A 24,698-nucleotide genomic window follows, 5' to 3' on the forward strand; every position below is an offset into this window, starting at 1 on the left:
CTAATGCCACAGGGCTCTCTGTACTGACCTACCCCATAGCTCATGAGCAGCATATCACTAAAAACCTCTATCCATGCACTTATTTCAGCAGTCCACAGTACTCAGCACATTTTGGGATGAATCTATGAAGCACAGGGATTACAAGAAAATGGTGAAACATTGATCTTAATTTTTGTGCAAATGCGTAAGTCTATTTATGAAGTCATCCTGCAGTTACAGTAGAAACATTCCTGAATCTGCTGTGTGAGAACAGCATAAATACCTACATGTGCTACCTACAGCATTTAATACGACTTTGCTACTACTCCTGCTCCCAGTAAAGGGGATCGTTTTCTCCCCTGCGCTCTCATATGCCAGCTCAGCAGCCTAATCACTTCTGCTTTTTGGGTACCTGAATTTTAGGCCCTTTACTGACTTCCTCTGTGACCAGCCTTAAAAGGAGAAAGCCATAAATTTTGCCAGGGCAGGACTTTTAAATTCCAGGTATAAATGAGAAGTATCTGTTCTTGTGCCTTCTTCTAGTCTCTGCTTTTTATCAATTAAAAGGTTGGTGCCTATGGTAAATCTTTTGCGGAGATGCAAATTCAAAAATAATAGTTCTGCCATCTTCCAAATATTGATTCATACAGAAATAACTTTCTGAAAGGGTCATTTCTCTGAAGAAATTAATTCATTCATGTAATCTGTTTTAATTTTTCTGCCTCTCACCTGTCTCCTGTTCATCTGCCGTTCTGCCTCCCTCTCCAGAAGAGCAGTGCTCATTCTTGCTAATTGCTGCAATGATTCTCACTCCAGGATACCCCAAAGGACACATACTGTCCTGATCCTCAACATCAATAGCTCTTAAACTAAACTTTTGGATCATTCAGGGGAAAGAGATAAAATCATGTCTATGCTGACAAGTTCTTGGCTGTAACTTAAGGCCCAACATAACCTGGAAAGTCAAAATATAATAAAACCCTAGGGAAGTGTGTGTGTGGGGAAACCTGACAGACCTTTAACTGCAGCAGCCCTTCTGGATGCCACTTATAATAACAATTCAAAGACCTTGAGCTATCAAGCAGGTTTACTGATGGAAAACTCTTATCAAAGTTCCTGCTGTTAGTTCCGACACATTCACCACACAGGGCTGCACATGGTTACACTCACAGTCACTCAAGTATACAAGACATGTCTATTCCTAAGCCTCTAGGACTTTGCAACAGTAATGTTTTAATTGCAAAGATGCTGAAGAGTGACTAATACCGAATGGTGAAAATTTTCTCATAGTAATGGAGCCTTTTCTAAGATCTGAAAAGCAAGCTCAAATTATAGTAGTTGAACTCCCTCCAACAACCCTGTACAGAATAAGGGGCTTGGCAGCATAGAAATGCTTTCCCCCTCTGATGTAGGTCTTTGCACTTTGGGATTTGTTTCCACCTGGATATGCAATGGGGTGGATGCTGAACTACTAATGAATGGTATCAGCCAGCCCTTCAGGTGGGAGCTTGCATTCCTCAGGCAGATGCAACTGCACTTCTGCCGGCAAACTCTGGGACATTGTGAGTCAAGGCACTTCCTTCAAATCTATAATTATTAAGCGACTGAGCAACCACTTCAATGCTACATCGCATAAAATGCTGCCATTCTTGTTTGGTAGAATGTTTCATTCACTTTGAGCAAATGTGGAGGAAAATATAATATCTAATATTGGCATTGATTGTATTGACAGTGCTGTGTACCAAGTGACAGAGGAGAATTGAGTGCAGGCACTAGACATGCCAAGCAGTCAGTGGAGACACAGAGAACAAGTTAGAGCATCCTGAATAATATTGCTGCTTTGAAAATAATATTGCTACCCATTTGAAAAGCACCTCTCCACTAGTTATATTTTATGAAAATAATAATTTAAAGTAAAAAAAAAAAGTAATAATATGAGATCAGTACCGAGAGGGTGATTTACAGACTTTTAAAAGCATGAGCCTTGAGAGCTATCTACAGAGTTACTGAGGTCTCTCCCATGTCTCATGGGGTGTCTTTCGTGTGAGCAGCAGACACTTGTACAGGTCACTTGAAAAGCATTGATACAATTGCAGCAAGGAAAAAAATCAAAACAAAACAAAACAAAAACCCCTGAGAATTCCCCTGATTGGAATCAAGAACTAACTATAATATTTTCTGAGGCTTTCTACAAACAATTTGATACCCAAAATACCAGTTAATATAGCAATCCATGCAGGCAAGGATTGCAAGAGTTTTCCACCTCCTTGTTATGTATTAAAAAAACATATTTACAGTTTCTCTCGGACCCCATGAAACTAAGTTTTTTATGTAAACTGAATACCTACAGCACAAGACAATGGGCACTAAGTTGGGACACTGAACCAAGGTCTATTTCTATTTTCAGCTCAGGCACTCAGCTCTACACAGGCCCTCCAACATGTTCAAGGTGATTATATAAAAGATTTAATAATAACCTGCTGTTTGTTTCCAGCTCTTTATGGACACCTTTAGAAAATATAATTTCATCAGGAACAGATACTGAATAATTGTTTGGATAAAAAAAAAATTATTGTCCCCAGATAGCAAAACACATTAGAATTTTCAAGATAAATATTAGCTATGAATTTCCAAAATGCACATTCTATTTATTTCCTAAAATTAGGCAGAATTTTTCTCTAATAATTAAAAACAAATAACTATGTATCTATGCATGCATTTTGTTTAAAATCAACTATTGATCCTTTGAATTGTTCAAAGACCTTTCATTGAATGTATATTTAAAGCCATTTATCCTTAAAAGTGCTAAATCACAAAGCATTTATGGGACCTAACACGGTTGAAGAATACAAGTGGAACTACGTTGCTCATAAGTCACATTTCCACCTAACAGCAAAGAGTTGTAGAGATGGCAAAAGGAAAAATAAATTTGCATCAAGTGAGAGCACAGTTAAAATTCCCATTGTATGACTGGTGAACCAAGACATATATAAGTGCCCTGCCCAGTTTATCTGCAGTTTTTGCTGGGACTGCATACTAAGTTTATATTTTCTGAGTTCTCTATTCTTAAATAAAAGACTTATTGTTGAAGCAGCACATCTTGGAAATTTAAGTCACTCCTCTTACATATTTTACTTTTCCTATACTCAAGTTATTTTTAGGGGGCTTTTCCCCCCCCTATTTTTTTTATGATGAGAAGCAACACCTCAGAGAAAGTGAAGTCTATTCAATGAGATCCTGACGCCTATGACATTTTTGACAAGTTGCTTTTTTGAACACTCTGAATGAAACACTTGTTTTGGCTGGTATTTATTTTTGTGTTTTCTATTAACAGACTATCTTCCATCTCATTTGTCTTTCAAGATTCTGAGTGTTTGTGGCTCTTTAATGTCTTTCACTGTCAGAAATGCTTTGACTGACACACAAGCACTGTCAAAAAAACAACAGAATGCTGTCTCAAGGTGTCATGCTTTTCTTCTTACAGAAAATCCATCCAAGGATGTGATCAGCAGTTCTTATTTATGGGAGAGTTTTTTGGAACTCATTATTAAAAATTGTATGCATATTTTATGGAGATTTTCCTCTTTGTTCCATTTTGTAACTTCAAGCTGAAACAGGCTTCTGCTTCAGAAATAAAGTGAACATGAAGGAAATCCATTCACATCTATTCAATAAATTCAAATCCATTAGACAGAACAGCTCTCACTTGAAAAAAGAATTTGAAATTACATATGGCTACTTAGAGAGATCTATTGAAACATTAAGCATCATGACTTCCCCTTTGCAAGTCTTATCAAGCCCTCAGTCTACATGTCTCTTACTATGAGATATATTTTCTTATTTGTGATGCTCTACATCAACTATCTTTTGATTATATTTTTGATCAAAACTATTATGAAGACTTTCTTCCTGAATGCTAGGAAATTTCAAAAACAACAAGAACAACAAAAAAACTCCAAGCACAAATATTTTCTGCAGAAAATTCCTGGGTTTTACACTTGCAAACTGAAATATTTGAACAAATGGTTTTAGGGCATTCTGATGTAAATGCTGTGTAGTACTGTACTGACTTACTTCTGCCTGAGGGTCTCGTGTCATTAGCCTGTGCTCCTCTTTCCTTTACTAAGAGCTACCACTCAGCTCCTTCCTGCCTCTTTAATTGTGCAGCCTATTTCTGCAGCTCCCAGGATCTGCTCCAGCCTAATACCCTCAGATAACCACAGCAGCAACACAGTTCTAGTGGGCACCCTTAAAAGTTTCCTTTCCCTTCTCAGTAAGTCATAACCAGTTACTGGTGTTGCTCATAAAAAGTACAAGGAATATCTCCTCATTATGGCTGCAGCTTATCTAACGTTGGATAGGTTAAAGGAAACTTTGCAAGGACTCACACCGGGTTGTAATTGAAATAATAAAATTAATCTTGTCAATGGAAACAAACACAACCTTTGCCTTTGCCACTTGAATTGGTTCTATTACTTGAGGAGAAAAATATTTACACAAATATTTTGACACAGCCTGTCAATTCCATATGTCATGTCCATAGTTGTTCTTTGAAGGTATTATAGTTCTTAAATGGCTTCCTACTGAATCACTGCATGGCTTGTTGCCATTTGTCAGTTTAACACCTCAGCAATTCACTGGAGTGAAATCGTGAGTACCTTCTTCTTTTCATACTTCAAGGTGATTTATTCAATAAACATATACATAATGTTTATTTGACATTGTGAGTAGTCACAATTATCACTGCTCTGCAGCTCAAAATAATTGTCAGCAATGAGTAATAGCTGAGATCTATTGCATTCCTGTCCCAAGGGACTGTCAGAGACATTGTGCTCAGTAACATACATTGTTTAATTTGGTAGGTACTTGCTATTTAAAAGCAGATAAAAAATGGCAAGTGCATTTAAGAATTTACTCTTAATTTATTAAACTTTGAGATTTTTGTTGTGTGTTTGCACAGCTACCCCACTGCAACTATCCTGCCAAGCCCACAAGAACCTGAAATGCAGAACAGACCTGAGTGTCTTAGTTACCTCCATGCTGTTAATAAAACAGCACACCACAGCCTGGAAAGACAATTCCCATCTTATCTGTGGGGGTTCCGTCCGTGGGCGCCCCACCACCCCGGAGTTCGGGGAAGGGAGAGACTGCGGGAGAGGGCGGGGCTCCGAGGGAGCGCAGGTGCTGTCAGCAGGTCGGCGAAGCAAACAGGAGATACAGACCAGATTGTCGGTGTTCCAAGGAGGGTTTATTAGATAAGGGGGGAGCGCAGTTGGAAGGGTCTCGGGGCATCGACAAAATGGCCGCGTGCACTGTTGTACAATCATTTTTATAGGGGGAGGGGAAAGGGAAGGAGGAGATTTGGGGAGCAAATGGGGAAAGGGGGATTTTTGAGCGACAAATTCTATATCCAAGGAAATAACAGTACTAGAAAAAGAAAACCAACCAAATATCTGCTTTACACCGAACAAAGAGGAACATTCTAGAAATCAAACCATATAGGGAGCCCGGGGAGCGGGGAGAGGAGTGGCTGTCACAACTTGTCAAGTCTGGGTGCCTTCCAACTAGCCTGGAGAGCAGGGGGTCCTGGGAGTGTACCAAGCCCAGGAACCATCCCCATCTCTCTCCCAGGGGGTTGGGGCACCCAGATGAGCCATAGCCACCGCTACACTTACCCATGCATTTCCTGGGACAAGGTATAGGCAACCACACTGTGCAACAGGGATCAGGCACTGTTTACAAGACTAATGCTGAAAGTGAGAAGCAGAACCTTGAACCTGTATTTTCTGACCCAATTTTTAGACAGCATTTGAAGAAAACCATCTCCAATAGCGGCAAAAAGATCCTTCTTATCCCCAGCATCCTTCAGGTTCCCCAAATTTCTGAATTAGGTGCTAATCAACTCCATTTCCCAGCAGATGAACTGTTTTGAAGCAGACTGCTCGAGCAGGAGAAAACTATCCCTTTAGGCAAGATACTGGTGGATTTGGGCAGTTTGTTTGGGATTTTTCTTTTATTCAAAATCATTAGACAGTGGCCACTGTCTTTGAAGAGGGGATGTCTCTCTCATTCCACATTTCCTAGGAGATGTCACAGCTGTGACAAGGAGGAGTTTATAATGCCACAGTTCGGTGCCTTCATAATTTATTCTCTCTGATTTTATGCTCTTTTAGTGTCCTGCTCAACTATCCACTAACAAGCAGTGATATTAGCCAATAAATCAAAGACATCTGCTTGTCACCACCAGATGCTTGGTCACATTGCAGCTGATTATGAGACATACAAAAGGACAATTTCATGTAGAGAGCTCTGTGGCGGTGTTCCACTGATATTCTGTTTGATAGGAGAACAGCATGGGGTGAATGTAGTATAACTAACTCAGTAACTTTTATGCCTCCCAGCAATGGAAAAGTAAGCTGAAATAAAACTGAGAAGTAAATTAGGATCTTATCTTTATGACTATGTCATTTATGATCCTGCATCTATTCCTCCAGTATGCTGGCTCAAGTTAGTTTAAAAATACATCTTTTAATTTGCTCATGTTGCATTGTGCTGGGCACAGAAAAAGCAGCTAACTTTAATTTTCACAAGGACAGAAGAGGTGCTTCATATCAATTGTTACAAAGCACATCAATTTTTCATGTGGCAGTCTTGTAGAAAAAATAGTCCATTACTCTTACCAGTCATATGTACAACTAACATGCCCAGTGCAAAGACACTCTGATCTCTCTTTTTCTCTCTAATTTATTGTAACAAACACCATTAATGATGAGACCCAGGGACTATTCTGCAGAATGGAGAAGGAGAGCAAATCCCTTTTGCAGCAATGCTGCTCTAGCTTTCTTCTCGAACTTAAACTTTATATTCCAATACTAAACCACAATAGTAACTGACTAAAGATTGTCAGTTATTCCTATGTGCTACAAATAAAATCCATAGGAAAAGCAGTTTGACAAGTAAAATGATTTTTTTCTGTAGAGATGGGAACAGATTTAAAACAAAGGACAGCATTTGCTGATTGCTCTCTGAAGAGGAACCCCTCTCCAAACTCTACAAAGCTGCATGGCTTTAAATTCCTGGGCCACCAGCTGAAAGGTTTTCTGTATGTCCCCATGCTTATTTTTAGTAGGTTTAATATCCATAAATTTAGTCTTCATGAGTTACCTGTCTTTTCCACAGGCACCTTTGACACACACATGAACGTTACCAGGGTGTCATCACACCGGTGCTTTTTACTCACTCATTCTTATATTTTAAAATATCAGTAGCTTTGAAAAAAGACACCTATGAGCACTGATCACAGAGGTTCAGCTCTACTATCCTCTCTTGTATTCTGGTTTAATTTCTGCCCCTGCAAATCCCAGATTTGAATGTCTGAGAATTTCTCTTACTGAACATGGGTTTAGCCTCAGGCCACACCAGTTCTGAGCAGTGCAGTCGTGAGGACAATGACATCTAGGAGAGAATTTGTCCTGTGATGTTCACACAGCCCAACCAGCAGCTGGCATTCAGTTAATTGGTACATCAACCACTACACCATTCAGTGACTAGAAAACGTAACCATAAGAAAGAGGTGGTATTAATGTATTTTTTTCAATATTCTAATGAATCACATTTTAACCACAGCTCCAGCCAGAAGCATTTCAGAGTGAAATGACAGCTTTATCAGGAGTACAACATGAATTCTCACTATAACAACACTAGGCAAGAAAGTCCATTTGATTTCCTGGAAGGAAGTGATTGACATGTACTTTTTGTTTTAAGAAGCACTTACCTATGGCAGTTTTCTTCCTATCTCATTGCAGATTTACAGGTCAGGTCAGATAATCTGCAGGAAGAGAAGAACAAAATTATGCATAGTTATAATATCAGCAAGAAAAAACAATAGTGTGCTTGACTGTTTTGCAGGAAGTAAAACAGATAGTAAACAAAACTGCCAGGGTTTACCAAAACCACCTCTAGTTTTGATAAATCATCTGGTACAGTCCCCAAATGTGACATCTGAGCTATACTGCTGTGCTTTACATGGCTGAAATCTTATAGAAGTCACCAGCAACAATGAGTCTCAAATCTTATTTTTGCATCTACATTTTCAAAAATATTTGAGAAATGTTATAGAAGCATCCAGGAATTACATTCTATGTCCTATTAGAGTCATGGTGTATAGAGTACATAAAAGAATAACTTTCTATTAAAACTCTACTACGTTCATTACAGAACATGAGAAGCAGACCTCACATCAAGTGTTCCCCAAATGCAGCTCCCCTGGCACATTCCCTTTCAAAACTGAAAATACTTCTTTCTGCTATTAAATACTAAAACTTCAGCTTCTAAGTTACCCTTGGATTTCCAAATATACCCTTTGGAATATATATCTAGAGGTACATAGATGGAAAGCTGCAGTTAACAGCTGTTTGCTAGATTGTCCAACATCTACACTTTTCTGAGAACTGTTATCTGTCCCTACGACTATTATAAGACAAGCACCTTGCTTGCACTAAACTCCCTAATTTAAAACATTATCATATCCACCTCTCTTTCTTGAAAATTGTTGTCAGAAAAACTTTCAGGAAAACTTTCAGAGTGTAAAGCTCAGTCCATAATACAATGTATGATTCAAAATGATGAGTTGGTTTTAATGAGATTGATCAATTTAGATGCTTTAATAGTCACAAAGCAAAAAACTTAGGAAGTAATGTCAAAATAACAGAGATTAAAGTTGGTAAGATGGAAACTGTAGTGTAAAATAAAGCACCAATACACAGCACAAGTGCAATAAATATTAGATAGATATAAAAATGGTGGTCTTAAGAATGAAAGGATTAGACAGAATGGGCTTAAGTATCTGTCAACTTGTTATGAAAAATGAAAACTTTTATCAAATGTCTTGTCCCTAAAGCCCAAAATGCACACTGCATATGAACCACTGGGGGAATTAGCTCTTATGAGCCATGAACTTTTGGGGAGGGTGAGGCTGGATGTCAATTCATCCTTCTACCAACAGTCAGAAACTGCAGAGAGGGCTTCCTGCCATTCCCACAAGAAGCTGTAACTGAGGCTATCCTGGATTCAAACCTACTCCTGGTTTTACTAAGAAGCAACTCAGGGCAGTGTATCGACTGGAGAAGGCAAACTAGAGATACTCCTGAAATGAGTGGGTTTATTTATGGCTTTCTAAATTACATTAATATATTAAAAATGGGTTTTCATGAGGGTTCTTGTCAGAGAATATTTTGTCAAACTCCTCTCACTTTTTCTTGTCACCCTTGTTTTCTGAAGATATGCCTTTCAGAATTAACAATGGACATACAAGCTAATCGCAAAACATTTATAAAAAACTTGGCTTTGTTCCTCTCAGTATGTCTGACAGCTCCATCAGTAATTTGAGCACAGTCTTTCCAAAATAATTATTTTCTACCCATTTTCAGCATTTTTTCAAAAATACTAGTAGCCTCCTTTGAGTAAAGAAACATAAATGACTTTATTTTTTTTCTTGTTTGCTGAAATTAAGAGCCTTTTCATAAAGATAAAAGGGCTTTTTATAAAGTCTAGTTCTCCACATAAAACTTCTAAATAGGCTCGCTTATTAAGTGCTTGAAAAGCTTCCATGAACTCCATGGGACAGCAGATATATTTAAAGTCATTCTTTAAAAATATACAAGTCACTAGGTGACAAGGATCAACATCACATGAGAACTATGACAAAGGTCTATTTTTTTAACCATGGTCTGAGATTTCCATTGCTATGTTGGGTTAAAGAAAATTTTTGGGTGTTTTATTAGAACTAAAGTATGCTTCAAGGAATCTGTTTTAGCTTTTACTGCCAAGTCTGATGTCATTTATAAGCAAAGCACTTGGAATTAAATAAGATCTATTAAGGTAAGAGTAGAATGCAGAGTGGGTTATTTTAATTAGCCCTGATACCCTGAACATTAGCCCTTAAGTAGGCAACCAGTTGTGCAGATTTCAACTGATCTGTTTATGTCTGAGCTTAAGCATTTGGCCTAAGTGTCCTCAGTAGCAGGATCTGCAAAGAAGACTTTAAAAGATTTAGTTCATCATGAACATGTCCTCCTGCTGTATGGTGGGTTGCTGCCAATAATTAGAAACAAAAGATGGGAGTCTGACTTTAAAACAAAGACCAAATATGGCTATTGTTAAATAAATCAGAGGAGTGAGGTGATTTAATGGCTTTTTGATGATCCTAATGTTTCCAATTTTAATTTTAATGAGTCCTTTTACATCAACTTTATTCATTTTATGAGACTAAAAAAATGTCTGCATTAGTTTGGTTTTTTGTTCAGTCCCCCACAAGCCATTATGCAGGAGTGGCTAACAGGAGTCTGCTTCCATAAGAGGAAGCCTAGACAATAGCTGCTAACTTTATTTGGGGAAATGATACATAAAAACCACCCAAAAAAACCCCAAAACCAAAGGAACCATTTTACTGCAGTGCAAGAATTCACTACTGTATACTCATTACTGCTGTGAAATTGAATTAAATCTTTTCAGTATTATGTACATTTAATGTAAGCTACTTTAAGTAATTAAAAGTTCAAGTCACAATGGTAAGTAGCAAGGATGCAGTGGGAAAAAAATGGTGGGCAAAAAAGGACCAATCTCAATATTGTTAGGTATCTCATTATTGTGAGGTATCTCAATATTGTGAGGTATTTCCAGCTCCCAAAGTAACCTGTAAAGCCATTATAAAGTTACATTGGCCCAGGTATTTTCTCCTAGGAGAAGCAAAGAGGAGAGAGAGAGAGTAAATACCAGAAAAGCTGTCCTATCCCCCTGCCTATGGTTAGCTATCAAACAGAGTGAGAAATGAATTTATATAATGCCAGAGATGTTTTGAGGGTAAAAATATTAGGTTCACTTTCTTTCTTTCTGTTGACTTCTGGGTTTGGATCTTTTAATGTTTATGACTTCAAACTTTCCCAGCCATGCTGGCACAGATCTTGAGTGTTCTCTTGCTCAAGCCAAGGATTGCGATTACATGACCTCAGGTATTGTCAATTGTACATTAAAATAACGAATACAACCTTTTGAGGGGTTTGTTATTGTAAGTAGCAGCAGTATTCTCCGTCATTCTATAGATACTCTTTCATTAGGAAATAATTGAGAAATTCTTGTCTAGTATATTGTCACGGAGTTTCATTCACTATGTATCATTTTCCTTATATGTGCATATTATACTTTTTAAAAAGCTGGAAAAGATAGTTTAGGTTGCTTCTACTTTGTTGTATTCACTCACCAGAACACTATCGACATCAGTCAAAAAGTTAGCTAATACAGAAAATATTAAGAAAAACATTTAAGCCAACTAAATTTACATACATACTTGGATACCTCAGAATGAATGTGTTTCTCTTTGGAGAATGTTCATGAGTATTACATGTACACATTTATCCAGCTGTTAAAATCTCAAGTAAAGCATATTCAATTCAGTTTTCGTTGCTCCTAAAAATTAATACCACTAAGAAATGCAGTTCAAACTACACTTTGACCCCTCAGAATGATTTTTGGTGCCGTAATCAAAGCCTAATTTATTAGCAGCGGGAAATAAATCATCACAGCTCTGTATTAGAGCTGTCAGTATCCTACTGAAAAATCCTAGGCTTAGTTATAGAGAAATCAGTCTGAAAGTTGCCAGCTGGAGGGATCAGTGAACACGAACCGACAGCCCCTATCAGCCTTGCTGGAAGGAAAGGCGGCCCAGGGATGAAAAGGCCAGTCCTCAAATGTGTGCAGCAGCCTTAGGAAGCAATGTGGGAAGCAAATCAGTCAGGCAGACTTATGGGAATCCTGGGCTTAGCAGAACACTAAAGAAGCAGGATGAGGAAGATGCAGCAAGAAAATTGTTTTCAGTGTGAATGGAGAAGAATGGATCTTCTCCAGACCAGAAAAGGCTTGGCTGTGTGGAGATGAGAGCCGTCCTTTCTGGGTGTGCCAGGCAGAGCTGCAGAGCTGTCACAGAACAGAGCCCTCAGGCACAGCACAGCCTCTGCACAGGGGGACTGCTGCCAGCCCTCTCCTCTGCCCCTCAGGCAGCACAAAGAGTTAAATCAAAACCAATTTTCTCACTTTAATAAGATCCTTGAGGTGAGATGTCTTGGCCCCAATCAGTTTTTGGTTGAGAAGACACATCAAACATTTAATTGTTGATTTAGAACTGGTCATGAAATTACATTAAAAATCAGAGATAACAACTGACTTCAGGGGCTGAGACAAAGGATTTTCATAGTTATGAGTTTATTCCATTAATTGTAAGTAATAGACTTCAATAATTTTTTAATTTCTCCACTTCAAGAGTTACTGTTTCAAAGAATCTACACATGTGAAACTTCTTATGTGATTGCATGTTGAATTTTAAACTGCTAGTAGGGGGGAAAAAATAAAATGAAAAAAACAAAACCAAACAGCAAAACAAGTCAATACACCACAAATACTGAAACCTCCAGCATGGCCTTATCAAATACTTGACACCTTTTAAAAGCCAAAGCATTTCAAAAGAGATACATTCAAGTGAGATTTTAGCTAGTGCTATTCTTAGCTTTGATTAAGAGAAATCCCTGGAACTTATACACTGTTTTATATACCTTATATGTTATCCTAGAGATTTAATTCCGTTCTGAAAATCAGAAAGCATCATCTTCACAGTTCTATATTCACCCAAATATCTCCAGTGATTTGATGATATTCACCAAACTCTTTAGACACATGTGGTATTTTCCAAGTACTACATACACCTTCTTTTTTTTGCAAGAAGGAAATGCAAATTTAGTGTACCTAAGATATATGTGTAAGTATTCTTGTTCATCAAAGTGCTACCTCAGCTGTTGAAACCACAACCAAATTAAAATAGACAATTTTCCATCTCCATTTGATATAGTAATATCTCATTTTTGAGCATACAGAAAGTATAACAAGCTAAAAGCTTATTTATGTGGCTTACTTTTGAATATTTGAACATACACAATCTCTGAAAGAAGGTAATAAACACATCCTGGACAAATGCCTCAATAAATGAAACTGCAGTGAAGAAACTGCTTCACATTAAAGGAATAATGGTCATAAAACACAGACCTGAGAAACTCATGCTGTCACTGACAACTCTGCAAAGGAATTTCTCTAAGGCACTGAAAAGATGCAGGCTTGTTTTATCTCTAGTTTCCAAATGCACCATCATCTTCTTTACAAGTTTATGAAATCTTAAATCAGCTTTCTTCTTGAAACTGTTTTCTACCAAGATAAATAATGACAGGTAAAAAGAAAAACCTAAAGATGAGTGGTACTTTGATTTAATGTATAACTACATGGATCTGCTATCTGCATGTGCTGCAAGTAGGCATCAGCCAATTTAATGACATCATCAAATGTAAAAAGTCAGGTGATGCTCTCATTGAACTATTGAACCCAATTCAGTTGTGTTCCCAGACACATTAGCACTTCTCCTACAGTGGTTTCTTCCCTATTTGCATGCCATTACACTGTTTAGTTGCACATTCTGCTTCAACATTTATTACTTTACGTACAAAATTTCTTTAACCCAAATCACTTGGTTAAGTGCCACAAATGGAACTATTTTAAAGACACATAGTGCAGGATGTGTACCTGAAAAAAATACATAATCATGGCACTCCCAGAGATTTAACCCACCAAATTAATTCTGAAAACAGTTTCACTTAGGAGTCCAAAATTTATATTCTGTATTTACTACCATTGACTTTAAATATGTTGTTCTGCAAATAACTCTGGCTATAAACTCCGTCGGATGAAGTACTCCTGAAAAGCAATCCCAAATGGATACCAAAACATATTCTATTTTATTTCTTTATTCATTTATACCTAACACAGACACAGGGAGCACCGGAGTGCTTGAATGGTGGTGGGCACAGGTGTTTGGTAAGCATGGAAAGGAGTTTGCTAGGCCCAGATGTGGGGATGTAGGGATAATTTGATGCATTCTTACAGATGGGGACTAAATATCTTTAAGTGTCTAAATATCTGTGAATAACTAAAAAGAAAACAGTTAAATGCAAACACAAATGTTCTCACAAGGACACTCGTGTGTTCAGCCTTAGTTTCCTACCCCAGAAAAGAGAAGCCTGGCAGTTACAGGTACAGCAGATTTGCCACTATCCCATTTCAGCACTGTGCCATTGCAATACCTCTGACCTCGTCCCTGCACACAGAAAGATAAGACAAGTCCTGAAAACGATTTTACTAATGGACCAAAGTCTCAAAATCTGTGCAATACAATCATCTCATTAATCATTCACAATCATTATTTTTTATATCTTCTACAAAAGGAAATGAAAGTGTAGATTACCAAACTATATATCCATCCCTCCCTTTTTCTGCCTAGCACAGCATTAACAGGCCCTAACAAACAGCACACCAGCATCTCCTGAACCAGTGACACAAGTGCAGTGATAAAGCCACATAAAATATTCATAACTGGAACTTTAGATGTAGGCAGATGCACAACAAGAGCATACAAGCTTTGTCAGGAATCACTGAGAGATTGAAAGCATACTTAAAAGATTTATTAAAGCAACCAGAAGAAGCCTCTACTCAGTCACCATGATTGCAAGGAGTTTATGGCCATGTATTTAATCTCCCTGCTCTGTAACAGATAAGTTACGCTTTCTTGTGATTTGTGCACAAAGAGTTTTTTCAATCTTTTCTTGCACTATAAAGATCAGAAGTACCATTTGTGCCTTGCTAAGTGAAGTGAAGTGAATAGGAATCCAGCAGCAAGATGGAACGTGTAATAAATATGAAAGTTTAACATTATAAAGATTTATGTTACGCAGAATGTAGTCCTAGATTATGAGATAACATTATTACCTTCTGCTATATGAAGTCATAGGAAAAATCATTGATGACAGGGATTTATTTTTTGCAGCATTACATTCAGGGACACCAGAGTCCAACAAAAAAATGGTAGAATGTACCAATCTTAAACAGTTGTCTTAATAGTAATTAACAAAACAGAATACCAGTAGTTGCTAACATGCGTCAGTTTACCTTTTACAGAGAAGTGCATTAAAAAATTGTTCTAGTTCATAAAAAATAAGCTTGTTGCTAAGGCCAGCTAGCAGGAAGAACTTACTGAAGGGAGACAAAAAGCAATTGCTGATTGAAACAAAAGAATAGAAGCAGAGAACTACACCAAAACCTGTGGGCATGCATATACAGAGAGCTTACACTTCTGTACATAACAATTGCATTATCTCTACAAGGTGGTTGACTATATTCTTATTATGGTCATCATAAGCACTGGAGAGCTGAGCTCGTTAACAGACCCAAAAAATGGAAGAATATTCCTTTTTCTCTCATTTTGACTTATTGCCTACAGCTTTTTGCAGTTTGCATTGACCTTTCCTTAAGGAACCCTTAGAAACATTAGCTGTGCTCTGGAGCTATTAAAAATATTTCACATGCAGAACAGAGCTGACAGACCTTGGCTTCCCTGCTGAGTTTGCTGGAACTACTGAAAAACTCTTCCTTATTTTGGATCATTTTTCTCTTCAACAAGATCAGTGTGCACATAAGCAGCTTTAAAGAGTTTTATGATAGAGGGAAAAAGAGCATTGCTTCATCTTAAAGGTGAAACTACATGGAATGCAGAATTTGTTACAAGAACTATACTTGTTCTTTGTTTCTTAATCTGGCAGAGGCTCTGTTTCTCATTGTCACTGGATGTCATTCTCAAAAATTTCCTTCATTTTTATTTAGAAATCTGCACATGAGTCTTGCATGCTTACATAAAAGAAGGGACCTCCTTGGCCATGGAAGGACTCTTCAGTGGATACTTAAAGATAGTGATGTTTTTATCCACTGGTTTTGCCCAGAACAAGGACATAAAAATAAATATAAGTGCTTAAACATAGTCTGGGGACTTTTCCTTCATCTCACCCTCTTCATCCCAATTCAATTTCAATCTAATCAGACCACATGTTCTTACGCAGAATTACGTTTTTCTATGAAGACTTTACATTAGGTGTAAACACTTCCATATAGGCTAATTCCAATTACTACAAATACCCTATACTAGCTGTAAGAGCAGTCACAAGTCTGAAATTTCCCTAGCTATTTAATATCATAAGAAGATCAAAGTAATTCTGAAAAACTTAAATAACATAACCATTACCTTTGTTCAACTGCACTTACATTCATGCATCTTTATTCACACTAAAACTCAGACTGCTAAAATATTTTGCAAGATAGCATTTTTTCCTCCCTGACAAACCACTAGAAGTAACAACTCAATAGGACCCCTCTGTCTCTCTGCTGACCCCAAAACCTTACAGTGTGTTCAGTATATGCTATGTACATAAGTGTGACATAGGCATAACCATTTCCTAGTCAGAAACAAAACCATCTCTCTCCTACCCACTTCTGTTCTCTTCTGGAACAAAAAAGTCTCTAAGAAATTCCAAGATCTTAGCAATCCAGACAGCACTTACTTTACATTCTGCTCCAACAGAAACAGAATGCACTGTGCACAAAGAGGAAAATAAAGACATGAAATGGTGCTTTGGGAAAGCTTACAATTTTGTTACAGCTATACAAATATCCCCGGGTTCTAATCATGCAGTGCAGATCTGTTGTTTGAGTTTGTCTGGAACTCAAAACCCATAATTTTGTTCTAAACTTTCAAACTGAATAAAACAAATGCAAAGTGCAAGTCAGAGACACAGTCCAAGAATTTAACAGCTTCCTCCTCAAAGTGAAAATTAATCAAGATTTGCAAATTTGTTGTCTATGAAAACATATGTAGCTGCTCTTCAGAGTTCTTGCACTAACAAAACCCACTTTCACCTACCAATCTTTTAACTACAGATATACAAGCGAAACCCCAGTCACTCTTGGCCAATTTCTAATTAATCTACAACTGTCCATCACCCAGTGAACTTAGAAACTTTGTCAAGAAGTTGTAGGGGTTAAACTCTGTCTTAGAGAATATTTTCAAAGGTTCAGAAAACCCTCAGACTCTTTCATGTTTTAACTGTAGCCCATATTAAAAGGTTTTATTTCAAATCAGAGCTCCATGTCTAACAGAGAAATTGTTATATAAAGACAAATTTTCATGTTAAATGAATAATAAATTATAGGTTATGTGTCTCTTTGATTTTAGAGGGTGCATAATTTACACAATAAATAATTAACATATCAAAGGATTCTAATTTAACTGATACCTTCAGCATCAGCACAGCCAAAGTACAAAACATTCTGTTTGGTGTTTATAATCCATATTTGTGGTGGAGATGAGTAGCTACATACAAGTAGTTATTAGGTTTCCCAATATGTAATTTTTCCTTATCACTTAAAAGTATTAATAAATATCAAAGTTCAATTTCTGACATATGATATGTAAGTATCCTGCATCAGAGGAAAAAAAGCAAGCATAGCTAGCAGTATGCTGTTATAAACAGCACTTCAGCCAGAAATACTTAATGCAAGACTTATTTTTAAGTGGTGTTAAGTCTTTCATTAGGTGCCTGTAAAGGCAGCTTATAGTCCTAGCAAAAACTCTGGTCATAAAAATTACCTCATCTCCAGGTAAAAGAAAAACAGTACTATTTCTCCTTGGAAAATCAGTGTTAAATTTTAATACCTGTGTTCTTAAATAGGATAATATCTAAGCCTACACAAAAATTCTTCGTAACAGACAAGATTAAGAACTACCTAAAAGGACTTTTTGCTCATTATTCCATAACTGAACAGGTAATTCCAGCAATGTGCAGGCAAGGAATTCCAGATGCTGAAGTAATTCTGCTCCAAAAGAGGTGACAGACATTTCTGCAGGGGAAGCCAGGCTGGACAGAGCTGGGCACCAGTGACTGCTGAAAAAAACTGTTGTGAAGCGTCCCTCCCTTCCCTCACCCCGCCCCCTTGACCCCCCCTGACTGGATGTGAGTCAGAACCACTTCCCATCCCCAGAAATAAAAACCCCAGCAAGATCCGGAACGGGTCTCTTTGGTTCCGGCCTCGAATGGAACTCACATCCTCCGCTGTCTTCCCTCTCCCCTCCTCAGTCTCCCAACTCCTCCCCTGTTTTCCACAATAAAAACACCATGGAGACCAGGAACCAAACAGCTGCCTTTCTAAACCTGCGACGCTTCTGCCAGGACCGAGTCTGACCACCCCCACAGCTCGTGGCCACGGAGAGACCACCCTGCGTGTTCCGGCTTTGGGGCAGCCTCCTCCCTTCAGCAGGAGGGGGCTGCCCAAGGATTCTGCACTGCTGCAAAAAACCTCTGCAAAACCCACAGCTCCGTGCTCCCAAGGCAAGCGTGCCCAGGGCAGCCCTGCCTGGAAAGCACCCCAGGGGCTCCAGAACAAGGCCTGACCCACACCAGCCCTGGAACACTGAGGACTCAAGAAACACCTGGGCCTTACAGAATAGCTCCCCCCTTATCACTGAGAACATCCATGGCTTCACTTCCAGCACACACAAAGAAAATATTTTGCCATGAGGACCATGATCAGGTCATCATCCTGCAACTGGGCTGCTGTGACTGCAGCTTATGGTTAGACAGAGTAATTTGCAGCATGCTGAGCCTATTGCCAGGTTTATAACCAAACCCAACAATAAACCAGCATTTGGTGGAGATGGAATGAAACTCTGATGGTTTGCTTCCTTTGAGAAGACGTGGGGACATCTCCCTCAGCTGGGGTCCATCCTGGGGGCAGCCTGGGCCATCAGTCCCTCCTCGTTACCCCCGTAATTAATCCTGCACAATTGCAGTGACTCAGACTCGTCACAGCTCTGTAGTGTTGCTCACCCACCCCATCAGACCCTGCTGCTCAAAGAGGACACTTGCCCAGCAGTGTGAGCTACGTGTCAGACTGAGCCTGCAGCCTAGAGCAGCCTCCTGCCCCTTCTGCTTTGTAACCTCCTGGTGCAGGCTTGAGAATTTCTCCACCAATAGCCATCAAAGCCAAGTAACCTACATTCTTCATCATATACAAAGAGTGACTGAATAGAGTCCTGCATTTCTCAAAGTCCTTGATATTGAGTATCAGCTTCTGTGAGGTTGCAGAAAGAATAAAAATTGTGCAAAAAACTGGAAAGAAGAATCTGCAGTAGTATATATTAAATATATATGTACACACATGCACAATTTGCAAAATTACTTACATTGGAATTCAGAAGACTATCTCATAAAAGCATTTGATTTTTTTTTTTCTTAAAATGTTGTATTTGGAATGAAAAGTGCTGGTCAGCTGCAAACAGCAGTCAAGCACCTGACTTTGGGCTGAGAAATGAGAAATCAAATAAGTGGGCAATTAGAAAAAACAGATATCATTTTCATGCCCAGAAAAATACATAAAAAAGTTTTATGTTGATGGCAATGGGACACTTCATCAGAAGTTTTGCTTGGAGAGACCCTTAATTACAGCATGATAAGGAAAGCATCTCTGCAGTCCAGTTGCAACCACAGGAAGAATTATGAAATACAGCTTTAAGAAGGAACGTTAAAAGGCTGTGGTCTAACAAAAACTAATTAGTGTCTATTTATGTTTATTTGCTAACACACAAGGTTTGTCAATAGCAAGATTGAAGATTACTAGAGAGCAGTGTTAAAATGTCCCAAATTGGCGCCAGAATTATAACTTGTTTTTTCCTTTAAGCACACCCTATTCCTGACTTTACTACATATGGATAAAAAGATGAAAAGTTAGTACCATTATAGCAGGGTAAACACTTCTCAACTTAATAAGTCAATTCCTATGCAAATATTTCAATAAATCAAAATGAAAATGGACTTAAATCCCAGTGTGGTCATTTTTGCAGTTACCTACACCTGCATATTTGATTCCTATTTAAGAATATAGGGTCATTAAGCAGTTTGTGTCCGTATAACCACACGTAGACACTAATTATGCATTTGCTTTATCCCAGGTCTAATGACTGAGAAGCACCTGGCTGACAGGTTCAAGCAGCAACACAATTTGGCCTTGTAATACAAAGGATTAATCAGGATATAAAAAGCACTCAGGTTGTGACAGAAGACCTGTGAAGTCTGAAAACACATTCTAAGTGTGTTTTCAGCAGCATTCAGAGCAAGCTGAAGAGCAGTGTGTGTCTGGACCACACCACAACATAGACCCTAGAATATCCCATATTGTTCAATAAAGTGTTATTTGGGTTTTTTTAATGACCTGTGATTTAGTGCAATTCTCTTTGCCTGAATGGAATGAGTTCCCATGCCCAAGATCTCACCAAGTGACCCTGCAGGGCTATTTTAGTGAGTTTCCCTTGCTGGAACGAAAGCTCTGAGCACTCACCTTGCTCTTGATCTTGGAAGATTCTTATTTGTCTCTCATTTCACATCAAGCAGTTCTGATGAATAGAGCAATTAACCTTTCCATTATTAAAACAATTACTTGCAAAAATTAAAGACATGACAAGGGCTAAATACTAATGCATAAATTATCAGATTCAGGAATTGTAATTATTAATCTACATATATCAATTGTGAAATAAACAAAGAGGACAAATTGTAATCAGAAGTCCGTGCTGGAATTGATGGTCATCTGTTTTTCCTGTGAAAAGGGAAATGTACCATTTTGCTCGACATACAGAATTAATCATAGCAGGCCTTATACTAGAGTATTTTTTTGTCTTGTGAATGACGTAGGATCAAAAAATATCTAAAGTTTACTTTTGTTTCTACAGCAATGTAAGTTTACATCAAAGAAATTTACATTTCAATGTAAAAATACCTTTTACATTTCCTGTAAAAATACAGGAGTCTAAAGTACTCCTGTAGTGAATCTCCACTACATTTTCATTTCATGTAACTGTAATTTGACTGAGTATTGTGGAATTCTTATAACAATAGGATATTACAATGTTACAAGACACAATATAAAAAATCCCAAAAAAACACTGATGACACACATGGCCATATAATCCTTGATGATTAATATCAACATTGAAGTAGTTCACCAGTGGGAGAAATACCTGCCTCACAAACATGTGCACAGCTGTGCTACTGAAGGGTGTGTTTGTTGGGGAAGCAACTCAAATAGATATTGTCGAGAAATGTTTTTTCGGTTTTTTTCCCCATGGAAAGTGTCAACATTTCAACAGTTTCATAATCTTTCACTTTAAAGACAGTCGGGGATATAGTTAGGAAGACTAAATTCGTACCACTGCTTTGTGCCAGAAATAATGAAAAGATCATCCTGTAGCAACGTGGGTTTTAGGATTCCATGTGCTCCTTTGTTCCTCTGCTTTGTATACCATTGGTTCATTTTGAAATATGCTCTGCTGTACCTCAAAACCTATTGGTGTGTACCCTTCTGCCCATCTTCCCTTTGTCCTGGGACTGGCTCAGAGAGAGCCAGCCCCTGCCCCCTCTCCTTCCCCTTAAAAGGCAGAGCCTGGACCAGCTCGAGGTCTTTGCATCTCTGGGCTGCTAGCATCCCCTCCCTGCCTTGTGTCCCTTCCCCCTTCTCCTTCCCTGCACCCCTTTTCCCGTTACCACAAATAAACATCCCTAGTAGAACAGAGATGGAGTCCAGTTCTTCCTTCGTATCACTATTTTCCTGCTTGAATTGACGCGGTTAGAAGACTGCCGCTATGCCGCAGAACCTCGGGGGCCGCCCGCTCCAGATCCGGTGGGATTTACAAGAACCAGAGACCCGGTCTGGGGGGCAGCCGGCCTGTGCCACCCTCCCGGACCGCGATACAACATCATCCAACTTTAATCACCTGTTGTTTGCTGCCCTCAAGCATTTTTCCTGTCTCCTAGGCCTCCTTCTCCCCCCACTCCCACTAAAAATACTTTTCCTTGGAGCAGCACCATATTCCTTTGCCTCATTGCTTTAACAGCTGTGATGTTGCCGCAGCAGGATTCAAACACTCAGCACTGGTCTTACAAGATGAGTGATGTTGGGGCATCTGCTGCTTTCACTGCAGCCTGACAGAGCTGCTTCCTTCCTTCCATACCGCTAGCAACAGATTGCATTTAACAAGTTTCAAATGGTTGTATCAATTAAAAAAAACCCCAAACTCAACCAAAATCAATCAACAACAACAACAAATCCTAACAAAAACAACCCCCCTCCATGGAACTCAATCATGTAAAGACACAATTAAAAAACATCAGCTAAATAGTTGTCCCTGTAAAGTATCTCTGCAGTACCTGATGCAGGAATGTTTTGATTGGGACATCTATGAAATCCAGAAGTTGGGTAATTGTTGTATCGCGGTCCAGGACGGCGGCACAGGCCGGCTGCCCCCCCGGACCGGGTCTCTGGTTCGTGTAAATCCCACCGTATCTGGGGCGGGTGGCCCCCGAGGTTCCGCGGCATGGCGGCAGTCTTCCAAACACATCAATTCAGCAGGAATATCATGATACGAAGGAAGGAACTGGACTCCATCTCTGTTCTGGCAGATTGGTTTATTTGGGGTAACGGGGAAAAGGGGGTTACAGGGGAGGAGAAGGGGGGAGGAAAGGCAGGAATGGGATAGGGGCTGCCAGCTCAGAGATGGAAACACCACGAGGCAACCTGGACATCGCCTTATAAAGGGAAAGGAAGGGGAGGGACTGTCTCCCCTAGAGCCAGTCCCGGGGAGTCTGAAGGGAAGACAGGCGTAGGGAACCCACCAATAGATTTCGGGGTACAGCAGAGCATATTTCAAAATGAACCAATGGTATACAAAGCAGAGGCACCAAGGAGCACATGGAATCCTAAAATCCCACGTTGCTACAGATAATGACAATGTTAAAACCCACAGAGCCAGAGACCTTTAGCACCAGAGAAAAAGCTTCAAAGAACAGTTGATGTGCTGAAGGAAGGAGACTTTGCTCTGAGAAGGACATCCCCTCAGAGTTTTGGAAAAAAATGCAGACTTTTTTCATTGAAATCAGATCCCACTTGGCATTATACTTATTTTTGCAGGTCACCTTTGGTCCCACACACAACTGCAGTGTCAGTGACCGGATTAGTTGTACTTCACCAAAACCCTGCTACCTACACAGAAAAAATGTGTGAGGAATTCCTGAAGAGCTGCCAGGCAATTATCAGCTGGCTCCAGAATTTCATGTCCTGATAGCATTGTGGCATGCTTAACTAATGAGCTTAAAACCTAATTTTCACCATATCAGTTTGAGAGCAAACAGCTTTAGGTATCAGTTCATGAAATTTTTCAACAAGTGCCTTGTTTCACAACTACCATGCTTTTGGCAGCAGTACATTGATGAGAAAATTACTCAAATAATCAGTCTCTTAATAAGTGTCAAGGCATAGGGGCCATGGGTGGGAGCTCTAGAACCACTCACCCCTTGGAAAGGCAGCACAACTGCAGTAAACAATAACAGAAAAATCAAGGCATCTCTTTACAATGCAGGGTATGGAACCAGTAAATGGTATTATTTTTATAATCATCTTTTCACAAGGACAATATCACAGAGAACATTAATTGATAATAAATACTCAATTATGAAACCAAAATTCTGGCAAATCCTCTTTCATATCTTCTCATTCTTTTGATTTCTTTGTTGTCTGTTGTCAAGATTTAACATTTATTCATGCCAAGGATACAGCTAAAAAGGACAATGGTACAGTACACATTCTGAAAACAGCTGTATCACTCATAACGAGGTACAGCTTAGGCATATTCCCACAGTTAATTATAAATGTTTGTGCTTGAATGTCAATGCAAGAAAACATAATCTTGTTACAATATAAAAAGTTGTTATATAATGGCCTTTCCTAGAATACAGATTACTAGAGCATGGCAAGTGGCAGACAGGAGGCTGAAAACTGTAACAAGCAATTACATTACAGATTTTTTTCCCTGCAGTTTCATTAGCTAAATTTCTTCCTATTTTAATCTGATATTTTTAATAAAGTGTCAGGACTGACACGCCAGTGGACATGAAACCCAGAATGGTCACGGTTGAATAAATGCATCTATTTAATTTTTCTCTTCAACTAGCTTTAAAAATTAATATATCTGATTGCTCAGGCTATTATATAAAATGTGTTGAATTTTGTGTATTACTAATAGGCACCTTACTTGTATTTTTGCTCGCTATTGCCTAGATGAGGGTTTGCTAATTCTTGCTGATGGCTGATGAAAGAAATAACGAAACAGTGACAAAAGTCAATTCTGCAAAGTTCCCGTACGGCTTCAAACTGATCTGGAGTTAAGCAGAAGTAAAGCATCAGAATGGTTTTCAAACACAGTTTTGGGGTACAGGATTATTTTAACAATTCAGTTAATGCCCACACCACAAACTCACACATTAAAACAGTACTGTCAGCCAAAGAAAGCTGCCTAAGAGTATCCAGCAATCAAAGGAGCAGAGCTTATCACATTGTTACTTTTCAGGTGTGCTTAGGCAAATAGATGAATTTACCATCAAATCATAACATTGGACATAAAATAGGTCAATTTGAAAATATCCTCATGAAAATATCTTCATGCTTTTTCAGTGTTTGGTGAGGTTTGTTGAGAGAACTGGAAAAAATCAATTAAATTAAGCATCTCTCAATTTTTTTCAATTATATTTTCTTTTAGTGTTTTGAACCATTTTTTTCAATTTCATAAATCCTCTTGCTTCCAAAGTATCTTGCTTCCAAAGATACTTTTCAGAGGATAAAAATTGTTACATTTTAGATGGGAAAATTAAACTTCTGAAAGACCGATTTAATCTTTGGTGAAATACTTAGGCATTTATAAA

At 38.6% G+C, this 24,698-nt stretch overlaps 1 long non-coding RNA gene across 1 annotated transcript in view; it reads right to left on the reverse strand.

Moving 5' to 3' along the window:
- LOC146431128 (uncharacterized) overlaps positions 1-24,698 on the reverse strand; it is a 167,285-nt gene that overhangs the window by 39,702 nt on the left and 102,885 nt on the right. Inside the window, exon 3 of the long non-coding RNA XR_014854868.1 lies at positions 7,754-7,807. This is a non-coding gene — a long non-coding RNA (uncharacterized LOC146431128). The remainder of the gene's footprint in view (positions 1-7,753; positions 7,808-24,698) is intronic.

This window comes from Lichenostomus cassidix, chromosome 13 (assembly GCF_008360975.1).
Source record: "Lichenostomus cassidix isolate B80296 chromosome 13, HeHo_3.0, whole genome shotgun sequence".
Lineage (NCBI taxonomy): Eukaryota > Metazoa > Chordata > Aves > Passeriformes > Meliphagidae > Lichenostomus > Lichenostomus cassidix.